This window comes from Neofelis nebulosa, chromosome 11 (genome assembly GCF_028018385.1).
Source record: "Neofelis nebulosa isolate mNeoNeb1 chromosome 11, mNeoNeb1.pri, whole genome shotgun sequence".
NCBI lineage: Eukaryota > Metazoa > Chordata > Mammalia > Carnivora > Felidae > Neofelis > Neofelis nebulosa.
In genome coordinates this window covers 60,818,298-60,838,578 of record NC_080792.1, presented here as the reverse complement: position 1 = coordinate 60,838,578, position 20,281 = coordinate 60,818,298, and positions in this window count along the sequence as shown.

The following is a 20,281-nucleotide window of genomic DNA, read 5'->3' as shown; positions in this document are numbered from 1 at the left end:
GAAAACTGGCTCTTCACATACAAAAGAATAAAGTTGAACTCTTACTTAATACGATATACAAAAATTAACTCAAAATTGATCTATGACCCCAAATGTGCAATCTAAAACTATAAAACTCTCAGAAGGAAACATAGGATTTGGCAACAATTTCTTGGATATGACACCAAAGGCACGGGCAACACAAGAAAAACTGACAAATTAGATTTAATGAAAATTAAACTCTTTGTGCATCAAAAGACACTGCTGACAGATTGAAACCACAGAATGGGAGAAAATATTTGCAAATAATATATCTGATAAAGGATTAATAGGGATATGGATATAGAGAACTCCTATATGCTCCAAGCAAAACAAAACTCAACACAACTCAAAAACAAAAAAGCAAAGAACCCAATTTAAAAACTAGACAAAGGACTTGACTGGACATTTCTCCAAGAAGGTATACAGATGACCAATAAGCACATGAACAGATGCTCGACATCACCACTCACTAGGGAAATGCAAACCAAACCCGCAATGAGATGTCACCTCATACCCATTAGGATGGCTACTATCAAAAACAAAAAACAAAAACAGAAAATAGCAAGTGTTGGCAAGGATGTGGAGAAAATGGAACCCTGTGCACTGTTCATAGCATAAAATGGTATAGCTGCTATGGAAAACAGTATGGCAATTCTTTAAAAAAATGAAAAATCTAATTACCATACTTTCCAGTAATTCTACTTCTGGGTATATACTCAGAAGAATATAAAGCAAGATCGTGAAGACATATGTGTACGTATATGTTTATAGCAATCTTATTCATGACAGCTAAAAGATGGAATCAACCCAAGTGTCCATGAACAGATGAATGAATAAGCTAAATGTGGCATATATATACAATGGAATATTATTCAGCTTTAAAAAGAAAACATTTTTAAATTCTGAAATACACTACAACATGGATGAAACTTGAGAACGTTATGCTACATAAAATAAGCCAGACACAAAAGGACAAACTCTGATTCCACTTACATAAGTTTCTTAGAATCATCAAAATCATGGAGTCAGGGGCGCCTGGGTGGCTCAGTCGGTTAAGCATCCGACATCAACTCAGGTCATGATCTTGAGGTTCGTGAGCTCAAGCCCAACATCAGGCTCTGTGCTGATAGCTCAGAGCCTGGAGCCTGCTTCAGATTCTGTGTCTCCCTCTCTCTGCCCCTCCCCTACTTGTGTTCTGTCTTTCTCTCTCTCTCAAAAATGAATGAACATTAAATTTTTTTTTTAAATCATAGAGTCAGAAAGTAGAATGCTGGCTGCCAGGGCTGGGAGGGCTGGGGAACGGGAAGTTAGTGTTTAGTGAGTACGGAGTTGAAACTTCAGTTTTACAAGATGAAAATTGCTCTAGGGATGGATGGTGGTGATGGTTGAACAATATGAACGTATTAGTATAATTACCCCCGAACTGTACACTTAAAAATGGTTAAGATACGGGGTGCCTGGGTGGCTCAGTCAGTTGAGCATCTGACTCTTGATTTCAGCTCAGGTCATGATCTTACAGTCTGCAAGATGGAGCCCCACATCAGGCTCTGCGCTGATTCTCTCTCTCCCTCTCTCTCTCTGTTCCTCACCCGTTCATGCCTCTCTCTCTCTCTCTGTCTCTCTCAAAATAAATAAATAAAACTTTAAAACAAATGGTTAAGATGTAAGTTTCATGTGTATTTTACCACAGTAAAAAATGGGAGGGGGAGGGGGGATTAGGGTAACAATAATTTAAGTGACCATAGTCTTTCCACCAGAAACCATGGATGCCAACAGACAGTGAAACAACATCTTTAAAGTGAATAAAGGGGGAAAAACCGCCAACCCAGAAAAATAACCTTCAAGAATAAAATCAAAGAAAGTGTAAGAGAATTGCCACCACCCAGATGCATTACAAGAAATGCTAAAGAAAGTTCTTCAAGGCAAAGGGAAATATCAGAAGAAAACTCAGGTATTCAGGAACAGACAAAAAACATTAAAATGATAAATATAAAAGATTATTTTCTCTTAATTTCTTGAAAACATGACTGTTAGATGGCTGTATCATCATGTAAGATTCATTATATATATATGTATATTATGTATAATGTATGTGTATATGCATATTACATATATATAATTATAAAAGTATATATAACATATATATAACAAGTATATATATATGTATATATAATCATAAAAGTGTATATATATATATATATATATATGTATAACAAGTATATATAACAAGTATAGCATAAAGGACAGTAGAGGGTAGTGTATGAACCTATAGAACACCAAAGTGTTTGTTTTCTTGTGTAGTGATATAATATCAACTCTCAGTAGACTATAAAAACTAAGGGTGCATATTATAATTCCTCCAACAAACACTTTTTGAAAATATAATTAAAAGAGATGTATCTAAAAAGCTAACAGAGAGTCAATTCATCAGGAAGATAACAATTATAAATTTTATATGCCTTAAGATACATAAAGCAAAAATTAACAGATTAAAAGAAAAAGAGACAATTCCACAATCCTAATAAGGAATTTCAAACCCTTCTCTAAGCAATTCATAGAAAACAGAGACAATTTATCTCTGTAGATAAAGACAGAGAACCCAAGAAACATCATCAACTACCCTAGCCTAATTTATATTTATGGAACATTAAACCCCAAAACTTCAGAATATGCCTTCTTTTCAAGTACAAATTGTATGTTTACCAAAATAGAACATTTTGTGGGCCATAAAACTAGTCTCAATAAATTTAGGACTTCTAATCCTATACAAAGTATATTATCTAACCACAAAGGAACTAAATTAGAAATCAGTAGAAATAAGATATCCGGGAAAGTCCCAAATACTTGGAAGTTAAACAACACACTTCTAAATTATCAATATGCTAAAAAAAGAAATTACAAAGTTTTAAAATATTTCAAAATGAATGATAATGAAATGCAGCATATGAAAATTCGTGATGTAGCTACACATTCTTAGAAGGAAGTGTATAGCTTTAAATGCTAATAATAGAAAGGAAGACTTGTCTACAACCAGTGATCTGAGGTCCCACTTCAAGAAGCAATAAAAAGAATAAAATGCCCCCCAAGGATATAAAAGAAATGAAACATTAAAAATAAGAGCAGAAGTTAACAAAATAGAAGATAAACAATGGAGAAATTTGACCAAGCCTAAAACTCATTCTATATAAAGATCAAAAAAATGCTAAACTCCTAGGTATATTAATCAAGAAAAAAAGGAGAGAACACAAGCCACCAATAATAAGAACGAAAAGGGCATTATCACTGTAGATCTTACCTACATATATTAAAGGAATGATAAGAGAATATTGAACAATGTAAAGCCAAAAAAAAATTTGACACCATAGTTAGAATGAACAAAGTCTTTGAAAAATATGACTTGACAAAAACATACAGAAGATTAAAAAGGAAATCTGAACAACCTTGTACATACTAAATGAATGTGTTATCTAAAACCTTCTTACCAGGAAACTTCAAGCCCCAGATAAATCAGTGAATTCTATCAAACTTTCGAAAAATAAATAATACATGAACTTTTTTGGAAAATAGAGAAGGGAACACTTCCAACTGTGTTTTATTACCGGTATAACACTAATTTTAAAGAAACCCAATAAATATTTCGGAAAAAATAAAATTCTAGGCTAATATATCTCAGAAACACAGACACAAAGTTTCTTAACAAAATGTTAGCAAAGCATATCTAACAAATTGTAAAAAGAACACTAATGGCCAAGTAGGGTTTTTTTCCAGAAAATCGGGGAAGGTTTAACTCTCTAAAATTGATCGAGATAATTCACAGTATTAACAGATAATTCGGTACTAACAGAACAGTATTAACACAGTATTAAGAGTATATAAAGAAGAAAAATGATAAGATCCTCTGATAGATACAGGAAACACATTTGCCAAAATTCAACACTCATTTATGGTTTTCATCAAACTAAGAATACAAGGGAACTTCTTTGATTTGATTAAGGACATCTGAAAAAGAAATCTCCCATGAACATAGCTGATGGTGATATTTGAACACTTCTCCCTAAGGCTAACAATGAGTCAAGAATTTCCACTCTCACCACGTCTATTCAGTGTTGTTCTGAGGTCTTGGCCATTTCAACTGGACAAAGCAAAGGAAAATTAAAAGCATAAAGCTCAGAAATAAAGAAGTAAGTTTGTCTCTATTTAGGGTTGCCATGATTGTTTACATAGAAAAATCTACAAAACTGAGGGGCGCCTGGGTGGCTGAGTCAGTTAAGCGTCCGACTTCGGCTCAGGTCACGATCTCGCGGTCTGTGAGTTCGAGCCCCGCGTCAGGCTCTGTGCTGACAGCTCAGAGCCTGGAGCCTGTTTCAGATTCTGTGTCTCCCTCTCTCTGACCCTCCCCCGTTCATGCTCTGTCTCTCTCTGTCTCAAAAATAAATAAACGTTAAAAAAAAAAAATTAAAAAAGAAAAATCTACAAAACTAATAAGTGAATTAAGGAAGGTCTCAGACTACAGGGTTTACATACAAAACTCACTTGTATTTTCATATAACAGGAGCAAAGAATTTAAAATGAAATTTTAAATAATAGGGAAATATGTATCTCCAAGAAATAGAAGCAGGGATGGATTTAACAAAAGTTATGCAAGATGGCTTCACTGAAAAAGACCTAAATAGATGGAGGGCTATGTGGTGTATAATGTGGAAGAATCAATACTGTTACGATGTCTATTCTTCCCAAATTGTGGGGGCTGACAAGTCTGAAATCTGGTGGGCAGGCCAGCATGCTGGAGCCCCAGGCAAGCGTTGGTATTGCAGCCTGAAGCCAAAATCAGGCTTTGGTGAGAATTTCCTCTTCTTTGGGAGCATTGGTCGTTTTCTCTTAAGGCCTTTAATTGATTGGATGGGACCAACCCCCATTATGGAGAGTAATCAGCTTTACTCAACATCTACTTATTCAAATGTTAACCTTCACAGAAACATCCATACTGGTGTTGGCACATATGTGGGTATCTGGCCTAACAAAATTGGCACAAAATTAACAGTCACACACACATTTACTAGCAATGGATCGTAAATCTAAACCTAAAAGCAAAAATTAGAAACCGAACAGAGGAGAAAAGTCTTTGTGACCTTATGGCAGACAAAGATTTCTTAGGAAATGTTTAAACACACACAAAAACCATAAAAGAAAAAAAGCAAAGATTAATTGGAATTTGTCAAAATTAAAAACTTCTGGTCATTGAACAGCACCATCAAGAAAACTAAAAAGCAAGCCACAGAATGAGAGAAAACATTCACAATCTGGATATCTGACAATGGCTTTGTATCCAGGATACAAAAGAACTCTTATAATTCAAGAAGAAGAATTCAGACAACTCAGTGAAGTGTAAACAAAAGAATCAAACAGACATTTGACCAAAAGTGATGTATGAATGACCCATAAGCACATGAAAGATACTCCACATCATTTATCATCAAGGAAATGAAAGTTAAATTCACAATGAAATATTGCTACAAACACATTAAAACAGCTAACATCAAAAAGACTGGTGATAGTAAGTACTGGGGAGGATGCAGAACAATGGAACTCTTACGGTAGAAATATAAATTGGTAAACCACCGCGAAAAAGTGCTGGGCAATTTCCTTAAAAACTAAACATATATCTACCATACTGTATTGAACATATACCTACATATTTAGCCAACAGGATTGAAAATATATGTTATGGGGCGCCTGGGTGGCTCAGTCGGTTGGGCAGCCGACTTCGGCTCAGGTCAGGATCTCACAGTCTGTGAGTTCGAGCCCCGCATCGGGCTCTGTGCTGACAGCTCAGAGCCTGGAGCCTGTTTCAGAATCTGTGTCTCCCTCTCTCTGACCCTCCCCCGTTCACGCTCTGTCTCTCTCTGTCTCAAAAGTAAATAAATGTTAAAAAAGAAAAGAAAAGAAAAGAAAAGAAAAGAAAAGAAAAGAAAAGAAAATATATGTTATGGCAAATACTTGTATACTAATATTCATAACAGCATTATTTGTAATAGCCCATAAGTGGAAACAATGCAAATGCTCATGAACAGGTGGCTGGCAAAGAACCTGTGGCATGTATATCCATACGATGGGCTCCTACACAGCAAAAAGGAAAATAACATGCAACAGTATGGGTGAATCTTAAAATCATTACCCTGAGTGAAAGACATGTAAAATACTGTGCGATTCCATTTACATGAAATTCTAGAAAGTGCAAACTAACGTGTAATGCCAGAAACTAGACCAGTGATTGCCTGGGGCCTAGGACATAGGGCTGACGGTAGATGGGCATCATCTGGAGTGATTGAAATGTTCTCATGTTAATGGTGGTGGTTTCACAGGTATAAATAATTGTCCGGCTTCATCACATGGTACCCTTTATATGGATGAAGTTTATTCAGTGTAAGTTATACCTCAATACACCTCAATAAAACCGTGGCCATATAGTCAATGGCATTGCAATAGCTTTATAACAGGATAGATTGTAGCTACAACAGCAGTTAACATAGCGTGATGTATAAACTTGTCAAATCACTAAGACGCACACCTGAAACTAATGTAACATTGTGTGTCAACTCTGCATAAATAAATAAATGAATAAGTGAATAAAATAAAAGTTGATCAGTAAATAAAAGCATAACCTTGTATGAGATTTTCCTTCCCTGTGTTTTTACCTCCTTGGCAATCAGGAAAGGGGACAGGCCATGTATGTTGGTTTCTTAATCAGCTTTTGATGCGTACCAAGCTACTCCAAAAATTACAGACTTAAAACAACTAGTTCTTTTTTTTTTAATATATTTTACGGTTATCCTTCAATAGTTCAAAATAGTATTTTTGGCAAATGATAATGTAGCATAAATGTAGATATTTAAATACTAAAAAGAATGATATCCATTAACTGCTTTCCCCAAGAGCTGATGATCTTCAATCAAGTAGTTCCATGGTCTTCTTCCCCCCACCCCATATTTTATTTTGCAATTTTCCAAACTTTTGAAAAAATTAGAAGCACTGTGGAGTGCCCACCTGCATGATCACTACCTAGATTCTACAGTTGACACTTTTCTAGATTACAACAATAGGTTCTTGGGCTCACAGTCCTACTGGACCCATGGTTTGGCCAGAGCCGGCCCACTGCTGTCACTCATTGCCTGCCGTGGAGGTGTAGGTAGGGGCTAGCTGGCTCGGCCTGGGCCGCACTCCTGTGTCCAGCTGGAGGCTGGATTCCAAGTATGACTGGGCCTTTGTCTATCACCATCCAGCAGGATGGCCAGAGCCCTTTACACAGCAACCAGTTCCAAAGCAGCAAGACTACAAGGCTCTTGAGGCCTGGGCTTCTAACTCGTATAACATATAGCTTCCATAACATTCTTTCCACTAGATGCTATTGGCAACAAAGCCAACCCCAGACTGGGAGGGGGTGATGTGGCGGGATGGGGTAAATTCTCTCTCTTGATGAGGTCTTCACTTTTGAAGTCTATCACACTCAACTAATAGGTGGCTTAGGGACTAATTTTCTAAAATGTCTGGAGTCCCCAGCCTCACATGTCTCCTCAGCCTGTGTCCTCAGCCAGCTAACAGAGTCCTAACTCACAGACAAAGGGCTCTGTTCCCTGCCCAGGTAAGGATTCTCCAGCATCCAGGATAATAAGCACCCGTTAGGCACCAGACACTCTGCTTGGCATTTGACATCCATTCCTCCTACACCCCTTAAACGATAATAATAGTGAGATGCTCCCATTTTACAAATGAAACTCACAAAAGTTAATGAACGTTATTTATGCGCAAAAGGTTATTTAAGCTCACAAAGGTTAAATAACTCATACAAAGGTAAATAACAAGGGCGCCTGGGTGGCTCAGTCGGTTAAGCGTCCGACTCTTGGTTTGGGCTCAGGTCATGATCTCACTGCACTGACAGTGCAGAGCCTGCTTAGGATTCTCTCTCTCTCCCTCTCTCTCTGTCCATTCCCTGCTCCTGTGTGCTCTCTCTCCCTCTCTCAAAAATAAACATTTTTTTTTACCAAAAAAAGGTAAATAACAAGAAACCCACGTGTGACAGGGACATGGGACTCAGACCTCCTTCTGTCAAACTCCTAGGCCTGTCGTCTTATGCACTATCCGTGCTGCTCAACTGCTTCTAGAAATCGTAAATGTTGTTCAGTTTTTTGAAGAAAACTAATGAAACACATATCTCCTTTTACCCCCAGATAGTCCAAGAAGTTTTCGAATCTCCACCCAATGCAAACACACACACACACACACACACACACACACGCACGCACACATACACCTTGGGGCGCCTGGTAATATTTTTTAAACCTCTTTAGCAATTATTATTTTGAAAGGACAATTTTGACTGATGAGTCACTGTTTCAGTGTCCCAGGGCTTAATAATAGCAAAGCCTGCTGGAAGTTAAAAAGGGATCAGGAGGAGAGTGGAGGCGGATGGAGAGGCTGCCCAGGGGGATTTTAGCCAGATGGCAAGGCCATGCAGCTGAGACCTGCTCATCTTCTTGTCTTCTCACATCAGTGCACTTTTAGGTCCTAATCCATCTAGTACAAATTAATCACCAAAGGGCAATTGCTGCTTTTAGGATCAGAATGAAAGATAAGGAAGTTCTTTCTTTATGGTGTGCTTTGGAGGATGTGGTTATAGGGCTTATGAAACTGAACAGAGGAAAAATAATGAAATGTCAGGATCCGTCCTTGTAGACTGGCCTGGGGAAAGAGTCTAAACGTGGAGAGGAGCAAGGAATACATTTAAAGGACTATTTACTGCCTGCGACCTAACAGCAAGCCGCCAGCCAGAGAGCACTTCAATCATCGTGAATAGGAGCCATCTGTCGATTCTTGAAACTTCCCGAGGCTCTGTGGGATATTTTAATATCTCGCAGCGTTATAGACAAGAATCTTGGGGTGACAGATCCGGAGGTTGTTTGCGGAAGGTATTCCTCACATTTCTTCTGCTAGCTCCAGAACTTCCTCTTGTAGATGGTATAACCTTGTAGGCACAGGGATATATGTTTCTGACGGGAGAAGCGGACCAAAATGAAAGCCACGTACACGCCTTAAAAAAAATTAAACTAAACTAAATTAAAATTTAAAAAAACACCTTTGTCTTATAACACACTGAATTTTTTTTTTATTAAAATTTCTTTATTTTGAGAGAGAGAGGAGCACGTGAGAGGGGGAGAGGGGCAAGGTGAGAGCAAGTGAATCCCAAGCAGGCTCCGTGCTGCCAGCACAGAACCCAGGTCCGGGTTTGATCCCACGAACCCTGAGATCACCACCTGAGCGGAAACCAAGAGTTGGACGCTGACTGAACCACCCAGGTGCCACAGTATACTGAACTTTAAAATGGGGTTTTCAGGGCCGCCTGGGTGGCTCAGTCGGTTAAGTGTCCAACTCTTGATTTCGGCTCAGGTCATGACCTCACAGTTTATGAGACTGAGCCCCGCATCAGGCTACACGTTGACAGTGCAGAGCCTGCTTGGGATTCTCTCTCTCCCCCTCTCTCTCCTCTTCTCTCTCTCTGCCTCTCACGTGCGCTCTCTCTCTCTCTCTCAAAATAAATAAAAGTTAAAAAAAAAATAGTGTATTTTCTGAAGATCGTGCAGCCAGTGAGGGAAAAAGCCAGGATTCAAACTCAGGACAGTGCGACCCCAAAGCCACGCTATTTCTAGCTCTTCGAAAGGGGTAAAAATGACAAATGTCAACTCCAGCAATGCAGACAGTATACAACACAGACACTTAAGCTACTTGCGGAAATTTTAGGAGGCAGTAGTGGATTAAGGGGAAACCCACCTGGAAATTGCTATATTTCCATCCCTAATTCAGGGTGGAGCTGGCCCAAGATCAACCTTCCCAGACCCCTCCAGAGGGAATAGCATCTTCAGCAGGGCATTTAAACAAAACCCAGAATGTCTTCACACAGATAAGGAACATCTCTCCTTGTCAGTCCTGACCTATCTCTGTCGAGCATTTGATTTTCCATTGCAGTGATTCTTGAGGTGGGGGGCCCAGATCAGCAGCATCAGTGTCACCTGGGAGATTGTTACAAATGAAAATCCTCAGGCGTATCCCCAAACTTACTGAATCAGAAGCTGTGGGGCTGAGGCATGGAGAATTGTGCCCTGATAAGCTCTCCGGATGCTTATGTTGAACGCTGAAGTTTGAGAACCTCTGCTCGCCGTCTCCCCAGGGCACAGCATGTGCAATTCTCTCAGCAGATAGGGAATGAATGAGTGAATGAATGAATGGTTATTTTTGCCATAGCACAATGCAACCATATATGCTCCCATCATGGACACTGAGACCAGCCAGTATAAGTGCCCTGGAGTCAGGGGTCCTAGCTGCCTCAGTAGCCGTGCAGACAGAGGCCCCTCAAGTGTCCAGACAGGTGGCCCTAGCCAGTCACATGGACTCAGCCTTAGCACCACATCTGAGCTCTAACCCCACCTCCCTGAGCTCCCTCATTGAGCTTATATTTGACTCCGAGGATTTGGGTCTTTTTAGGGAACTGTCCTCAGCCTCCTAAATATTAATTTGATCAAGTTTGTGTTTGTATCCCTTGGTGAAAATGTCGGTATTTTTTGTCTTATTAATTTGCCCATCTGGGTGCATCAAAGATGCACTTTCACAACAGAGGCTCAGACAGTGAGGCAAACATGGGTCCAGGTTGGCCTGAGCAAGACCCACGAGCAAAACTGCTAATGAGACTGGTGCCCTTCCAAAGATAAACTCGGGTCCCCCAACAAAATGCCAATGATGTGCCCCTATTCTACCTCATGATTGAAGCATTGGCTCTAGGACAGACCTGCTCACCATAAGTATAACCGCCTTGAGTCACTCTTGGTCAGGTTAGTGACAGGGGAAGGCCAAACCCTCCAGGGAGGAGCCAGGGGCCCGGGTGACATGGACAGCATCTCAGACCTGCCCCAAAACTTGTTCATCATGAGTAGGTAGATGTTTGACACTGTTTTTTTTTTTTTTTTATTTCAAGTTTTTATTTAAATTCCAGTTAGTGAACATACAGGGCAATGTCAGTTTCGGGTGTGGAATGTAGTGATGTATCACTTAAATACAACCCCCAGGGCTCATCACAGCAAGCACCCTCCTTAGTACCCACCACCTATTCAACCCACACTCCCCCCTACCCACATTCCCTCCAGTAACCACTAGTTTATTCTCTATAAGTTAAGAGTCTGTTTCTTGGTTTGCCTCTCTTTTTCCCATGTTCATTTATTTCTTAAATTATACATAGGAGATATGGTATTTGTCTTTATCTGACTTATTTCGCTTAGCATAACAATCTCAAGCTCCATCCACATCCGTGTAGATGGCAAGATTTCATTCTTTTTTGAGTGAGTAATATTCCATTGTATATATATATATATATATATATACAACATGTTTATGCATTCATCAGTTGATGGACATTTGGGGGTCTTTCCAGAATTTGGCTAGCTGATATGCTGCTGTGAACATCAGGGTGCATGCATCCCTTCGATTTAGTATTTTTGTATCCTTTGGGTAAACACTTAGTAGTGTAACTGCTGGATCCTAGGGCAGTTCTATTTTTAACTTTTTGAGGCACCTGCATACTGTTTTCCAGAGTGGCTGTGCCCGTTTGCTTCCCACTGTTCAGACACATTTCCCATTGTCATTCTGATTCTCATGTTTATCTTTGTGAACAACACAGTTTCACCAAGGATATATTAGAATTTCAGTAGCTATTTGAGAAAAATTTTGACAATCGTGTAAGAGACACTTTAGAACAGAAGGGGAATGAAATCTCTTAACACTCAAGAGTCACCATGCTTTCATTGACAAGAAGAGGCTTCAAAAAGAAATTCAGATTCAAAAAGTGGATCTTTTTAAATTTTAATTCCAGTTAGTGAACAGTGTTAATTAGTTTCAGGTGTACAATATAGAGACTCAACACTTCTATACATCACCCAGTGCTCATCACAAGTGCACAACTTAATCCTCATCACCTATTTTACCCATCCTCACAGCCACCTCCCCCTGGGGTAACCATGAGTTTGTTCTCTATAGTTTAGAGTCTGTTTCTAGGTTTGTCTGTCTTTTTCCCCTTCACTCATTTATTTCTTAAATTCCACATATGATTGAAGTCATGTGCTATTTGTCTTATTTCACTTAGCATAATACTCTCTCGCTTCATCCATGTCATTGCAAATGACAAGATTTCGTTCTCTTTAGGGCTGAGTAATATTCCATTGTGTATATATATCCATATATAAATGTGTGGTATATATGGGTGTGTGTGTGTGTGTATTAATCGATGACCACTTGGGCTGCTTCCATATCTTGACTATTGTAGAAGATGCTGCTATAAACATAGTGATGTATGTATGCCTTTGAATTAGTGTCAAAAACCATTTTTAGTAGAGTCCTTAACTAAATCAGGCACCACCCTTGCTCACTTCGTCTGCCCAAACACCTTTTTCTCCTCTGTGCCTTCTTCTACCTTCTGCTCTGCCTCCCCTTTCTAGGCCAGCTCTATCTCAACATCTCTTTAAGTCTCTTGAATCACTTCGACTGTCTCTAAAAGCCAAACCACTCGACAGGAAGCCCTTACAAGTAGACTTTAATGCATGGGCTACATCAGAATTAAGGCATCGTCCAAGACTTTCCTAAGCCTAAAGAACATAAAACAAAAAAAATACTAAGAAATCCAGAATAGTCCTAGAGGTAAAACCCTGATTGCCAGACACATCAAGTGGTCTCATGCTGGCAAGCCTTTCAGAAGTGAAATCCTTGGCGGGAAAGGCTTGCTGTGACCATGCTGTTGATGTGATCAAGGACAGTGGTTCCATGGAACAGCTAATTGGTTCAATAAGGCTGTCAAAATTGACTGGTTTCCTTATGTGCTATACACAAAGATGAACCTGTAAAGATTAACTAAGATCTTCACTCTTGTAAGCAGGGAACTGACGAAGCTACTGGACAATTCAAAAACAGATTGTTCAGCATAAATTCTAAAGCACGGAGCACAGACTCCAATGTCAATGTGACCACCACTCAGACTTGGCTGTCTGTGAGGGAGACAAATTAAAACCTGAAATTAGAGATTTAATTAAATAAAGTTAGGATGGTAAATAACTCCTTTCTTTTGACTAGAGCATCTTAAAGAGTATTTTGAAAGGGTAACAGATAAAAAAAAATTAAAACTCAGAGAAAACTTTTGAGTCTCCAAATCAAACAATTACATGCCCCAACACATAAAAACAATTGCTTAAACCCACAGACAGAAGAATTCCAAGATGGGGAGTCTTGCAAATAATACAGGCAAAAAGGGTATTCAAAAACTATTGGATAGGAGAGGCCCCTGGGTGACTCAGTTGGTTAAGCGTCCAACTTGGGCTCAGGTCATGATCTCACAGTCTGTGAGTTCAAGCCCCGCGTCAGGTCTGTGCTGATGGCTTGGAGCCTGCTTAGGATTCTGTGTCTCCCTCTCTGTCTCAAAAATAAACGAAACCATTAAAATTTTTTTTTAAACTACTGGATACAAAAGATAAAACATTGAAGTAGAAAAATACGATGCCTGAACAATGCAGGCGTTCAAGAGAGAAACAGTGTTGTTCCCCACCATGTTGTAGAAGCTCTCCCTTAAGGCTACTCATGTGGTGGGTATCTCTAACAGTCCCCAAACACATCCCATAAGCCTCTGTCATTTGTGGACATTTCTGCCTCTGTTGTGACACCACACCTGCTAATTTAATAGAGCTCCACTATGTTAATGGGATTGCCAGAAATCTTTACTTCTGAAGGTCTTTGCCCTGAAATTCTTGAAGACTCAGGTCACGGCTTATTCGAACATTCTCTTGCCAGTTAGCTGATTTATATTTACCAGTTGATTTGTCTTTAAATCAAGCCCAAATTGAACAGCTCTAGAAGGAACTAGCCTCATAAGCAAAGAGTTCTGCTGACTGGCAGAAGTTATGGAACCAAACCCATTAGGGTCCCCAATATCATTCTATCCAAGGTAACAACTAAGTCCTCGTATTTCACATCTTTCTCTGCTTTCTCCAGCAAAGATCCCTCTAGATCAGGATAGCTTATACCTGTTCATTTCATTCTGTGAAGGCCAACACTAAACTTGGGCATCGTGCCTAAGAATTTGACGGAAGCCTTGTATCACTTTTCATAAATCCTTAATCAAGAACTTAAAGGCCTTAGATCTCCTCAGAACAGTTCCTACAGACAATGGGTCTGTATTTTTTTTTTTACAAAATCAAATTTCCACATGAAGTAACAAAGTCTTCAGTATCCCAGTGGGAACCCAATAATGAGCAGGCATTTTGTGATTTGAAGTTCACCTTCTCAGAGCCTCCCACAGCTAATTTACCTCGTTATTATAATGTGTCCACTTGTTGGTATGCAAACGTTCCAAACAGACCCTTGGGGCTTTGACTCAGCCCTATGGGCACTGTAGAGACCAATAACTGACTACAACGTTTCACTGGTAGCCAGAGGCATGTCTGCCTTGTTTCAGAGCAGTAGCAACACCGTCTAACCATCTGCCAACTGAAGTCCTAGGATCCCCTTTGGCGTAATCGTTTGTCATGCTATACAGCACTTTTCACTCACTGGAGAAAATTAACATTTCTCAGCAAGCAGGATCACCTCACAAAAACCCTTGCTATTTTCAACTCTCACATTTCCACCCACCCTTATAACATCTTGAAACCTGCTACACGTCTTCTACCTGACGAAGGGGAATCAAAATTGCTAACATCTTAGGTACTCTTCACGCCTCAAAAAAATGTATTAGAGATTCTCATAGAAAATCCACATTCAATACCATTTGCTGATGGGTCACGTCTTAATAGGATTTTCAGTTTTAAGAAACCAATGAGGGTATCAGTTTGGGTTCTCAAGGCTGGGCATGTCCTAACATAACAAACATCATCTCTACATTACCACGCCTTACCAGAAGCAAAATCAATTCAAATAGCAGAGCTCTTTAAAGCTGGCAGTGATCTCGGGATAAAAGGATTCATATATATACCTGTGGGGATGTGCATGATTCGGAAGTGCTCTGAAAATAATGAAATCAGTTAGGAGCCCAATTTAAAATGGTCATCAGATTAAAGAACTCCTAATACCTTGATGCTCCCCAGAGAGAAGGCTGATCTAAAGGTAGAAATGTACACAAAAGAGGATAATTCGGATGCTCAAAAAAAGCATTCTAGCTAACCACTCTGGTGCACGGGCAGCCGTCACTACAATCAGGGCCTTCTGAGACTATACAGTGGCAAATTCTCGGACGATTTCAGAGAGGCTATCACAGGGTGTCAAAAAGTGGCTCCAGAATCAGACCATAAAATGTTGGCGATGATCTGGCTTATATACTAATGAGGATAGTCTTTCCCATTCTTATCAGCCTTCCAGTGGTGCCAGAGAACTTCAAAAATGCAGAGTCCTGCTTACCAACGGGACCCTGATTTAATTACAAGGTACTGATCCTTAGATTCGTGTCTCCCAATTCAATAGAAGCCACCTTTCCTTAGACCACTGGAAAGGGATCCCAACCGAAGCCCCCAGATTTCTAAGAAGCCTCCAGAGGCATGTAATCTTCTGAAGGCAACTGCTGAAGCCAAGACCCCTGGATAAAGCAGACATTGCAACGTGAAATACGCCACTTCCACCTAACAAGTCAAAACAAGACGGATCTCAGATGGCTACAGCTTTTGATTGGCATGCACCTACTCGCATGCTTCATTTCTTATGGCCCTAGCTGCTGTTTTTCTCGTCTGCGGTTTTAAGGTCCTGGGATTCTAATAGAGGTGTTATCACATCACACTAGGACACATAATGCCTCTCTCCTTAATATCAGCATATCCTTAATATCAGCACTCACTCCTTAGCGTGAGTACAATACAGGGCTACATCTCACTTGTGATTGGTCTAACACATACCACTGACCCATCTCTTGGGCCAGAGAGACTCGACCACTACGTGACATTCTCTATGTCACATACCACAACACACCAGACGGCCAAAAGTCTAAAGCCCCCCTAGCACATCATAAGCGGTAAGAGAGGATTTTATCTCTTACAGGAGCTAGCTTCTACAACCAAACTTTCCTAGAAATAGAATGCCAGTAAGGAGCTAAGACCTGGAGGTACAAGTGGAAGAGACTTCATTTTTATAAACCTTATAAGGAAGGTTTATAACGCAAACACAAGTTCATCCCCTTCTACTATAAACAGGCTGCTGGCCTTTTTTTGATTTCATCTTTTGATGAGTCATCATGCTCAAATTAGAATTGTAGAGGCCAAAAACACTTGACTAGGGGTCCCAACGACCGGTCGAAGATTTTCAGCACAAAAACATCTTAGTTCATACCTCAAGTTAAATAGGGACTTACTTTCCTGGTAAATTAATGCCTACCTTCAGGAAAGTCCCTGATATCACCCAAGGTCCGTTTTGGCCCATCAGCTTTCTCAGAAAAAAAAAAAAAGAAACTCTTTAGCCAACTCACAAAGAAGAAACACTGATCCTCAGTTTGTGAACTTAACAACTATTTGGGGCTACTTTTTTTCTTTCCTCATAAATCTTCATTTCAAGTTTCAAAGTACACCTGAAAGGCGGAGCCATTTAGGATTCCAGGGACTATAGAAGGGCCAGACAATGCCATTGAGGTGATAGGTCTCCCACCAAAGAATTTCACAAGCTAAACAGAGTGGTTCAGAAATGAGCAACTCCAGTCAGGCATAGCTGTCAAGGCAAAATGTGTGCCGTTTTATGGGGCTATTGTTGTGCCTAACGCCCACAAGCTTTTCCAGAGTCTTCAATATTCCTACAAATATCTGAAAAACCCACAAAGAAAGTATGACATTAGGTAATCTATCAGATATCCCTGTGTCTACCACTACAGGCTCTATATAGATCGAGGACAGGATTTGTTCCCAGGTTTAATGTGACTATGCGAGGCTCGTAGATTCAAAGTGGGTGACACACTCTGCTCCTCATCCTCTTTTTAGTATTTGCATCTTTGCAACATTCAAATCTGTGATCCCCCTAAATCCTGAGTAACAGTAAAATGCTGTTACTCAACCACTCTCTCACCAATGACTACTCAACAGAAACAAAACTTTATAAAGTATGTTGAAGCGACCTCCAACAGAGCCACAGATACCTTTTTAAAAAATTGTTTAAATGCTTCTTTTTGAGAAGCAAAGAGGGACAGAGAATGAGTTGGGGGGGGGGAGGGGCGATCAGAGAGAGAGGGAGACACAGAATCCGAAGCAGGTTCCAGGCTCTGAGCTGTCAGCACAGAGCCCGATGCGGGGCTCAAACTCATGAACCATGAGATCGTGACCTGAGCTGGAGTCAGACACTTCACCGACTGAGCCACCCAGGAGCACCCACAGATACTTTGACCAACAGTGCACATGTGGAGTGATCACCACCCTGAGAATGCAGTCTGTCCTATAGTCTTGGTTTAAGTATAGCCAAAAGACAGGGCTGAGGAATGAAATTTTTTTAACCACAACATGCAAAATAGACAAAGTGTAAACAGACCATAACTTGCAAAACAGAGAAACTATGCAGAAATCACATTTAAAACACAAACCCTTTAAGCTCTATGTGCATTAGCGGTAGCTGTCTCCGACTATATGCTAGAAAAAGAAAACCACAATTTCAACAATAATCTTGCTTCACAAACCAGCCCAATACACTATTCCCTAGTTTCTAACTTCCAACCAATCTCTGCCAAGCCCTACTTGCTACCTCCCACCTAAAACCACCTATGTCAAACTCCTCTCCAAAAAACCCAAGACCTCGAGCTACTAAATTCACTTAATGAAGGCTTTCTTCCCCAGCAAGTTTCTAATGAACTCATCTTGTTTTCCAATTACAACTAATGTTTCCAACCATCTTTTATGGGGTCTTTGACTGAAACCACCTGGATAAACTTGGATAAAGATCCATTTTCCCACATCCAGAAGATGATGGACAGCAACTCCATGAAGTCCATCTGTATGTTGTTCTTGCCCAAACATGAGTTCCTGGCACCAGGTAGGCACATAACATCTATTAAGTGGATAAAAACAAGCCACCAATATTGAGTGAAGAGATTTTACTGAGGCCAACATGCATATTTGTAGTTGCCTATTCAATCTCAGGAAAATCAATGAAAAACAAAAGCTTCAAGTGCATGAAAATGCACCCAGTTTATACTGAATGAAAGCAATACTGAATGAAAATGTTCTTTCAGAACAGAGTCAGTGAGTGTTTTTGTTCCAGAAGTTCAATCAGTTGGATGTTTACAATTTTTTCTCTTAAACTTCTCAGATACATTACTCAGATTTTTAAATATAAGGCTAACATTACTTCCCCAACTGAAAACCCTGGTGATCAAAGACCTCTATGGGGCAAGACAGACAGAGACCAGGCTCTGGAAGGCCCTTCTTCAGCTTCATCATACTCAAGGCCCATCTCATTGCCCTCTGGGGGAAACCTGGCCTCCCCATTGGTTCCCAGAACAAGCCAAGGCAAAATGGAGAAACCAGCTACTGTGATCTGCAGAAGATGCTATAGGAAAGACACCAGGCTGGAAATGGGGGGAAAGTCAAAAGAAATAGCAAGGGCAGGCATTCGGTGGGTGTACAGATGAAGAATGCAAACTGACTTCTCATTAGAAACAGAGTGACAGCCATAAAAAGATGCTCAACGTCACTCTTCATCATGGAAATAAAAATCAAAACCACACTGAGATATCACCTCACGCCAGTCAGAGTGGCTAAAATGAACAAATCAGGAGACTAGAGATGCTGGAGAGGATGTGGAGAAACGGGAACCCTCTGGCACTGTTGGTGGGAATGCAAACTGGTGCAGCCACTCTGGAAAACAGTGTGGAGGTTCCTCAAAAAATTAAAAATAGATCTACCCTATGACCCAGCAATAGCACTGCTAGGAATTTACCCAAGGGATACAGGAGTGCTGATGCATCGGGGCACTTGTACCCCAATGTTTATAGCAGCACTCTCAACAATAGCCAAATTATGGAAAGAGCCTAAATGTCCATCAACTAAGGAATGGATAAAGAAATTGTGGTTTAGATACACAATGGAATACTACTTGGCAATGAGAAAGAATGAAATGTGGCCTTTTGTAGCAACATGGATGGAACTAGAGAGTGTTAAGCTAAGTGAAATAAGCCATACGGAGAAAGACAGATACCATATGTTTTCACTCTTATGTGGATCCTGAGAAACTTAACAGAAGACCACGGGGGAGGGGAAGGGGAAAAAAAAGTTACAGAGAGGGAAGGAGACAAACCATGAGAGACTCTTGAAAACTGAGAATAAACTGAGGGTTGATGGGGGTGTGAGGGAAGGGAAAGTGGGTGATGGGCATTGAGGAGGGCACCTGTTGGGATGAGCACTGGGTGTTGTTTGGAAACCGATTTGACAATAAATTTCTTATTAAACAAATAAATAAAACTAAAAAAAGAAAGAAAGGAAGAAACAGAGTGACAGCTCAGAGAAGTCTCAGCCAGGACCCCACCGTCTTCAACTGGGTTATTTCCCAAAAGAATTTTGTATGCACCCGTGAAAGTGCTTTCATATGCTGTTAAAAAGTTGAGAATGAACCAAATAATGAAAAGAATGTGGGAAAGAACATTTTAGGCAGAAGAGACAGACTGTGTGGGAGCCTTCGTGTAAGAAGGGTGATGTTAATGGGAAAAGTTAAAAGATAATGATGCATGAAGAAGAAAGTGGCCCCAGATGAGGAGGCAGTAAGTTACTATCCAAGTATGAACACATTTCTAAATTAAGGTAATCTTACATGTTCATATCCGTTGCTGAGACATGAACTGAGCAAATGCCTTTTCTTGTATTACTCAAACCCTGTCTTTATTTTCTGTTCTCATCTCCTTTCCTACACTTTCTTCAAGGGAACTCATATTCAATTGCCTGATGATAAAGCTGGGGTATGTATTCATCTTTCAGGTGGTCTTTCCTGCGTGTCTCCTAAAGGCATCTGGACATACCTTGTTTCTTCTTGGCTTGTCTGATTTGGGGGGTTTGGTCTTTTAACTAGAAGAACACCTTACTTTATCAGTGAGAAAGGTCTTCAAGGAAGGTAGAAAGCCTCCTTTCCTTCCCCCAAGTCCATTGGAAAGTATTTTAAAAGCAACCACACAAGGATGCTCTAAATCTCAAATGGCCAACAGGCATCCAGTAGGTGATTTACGGGTCTATGA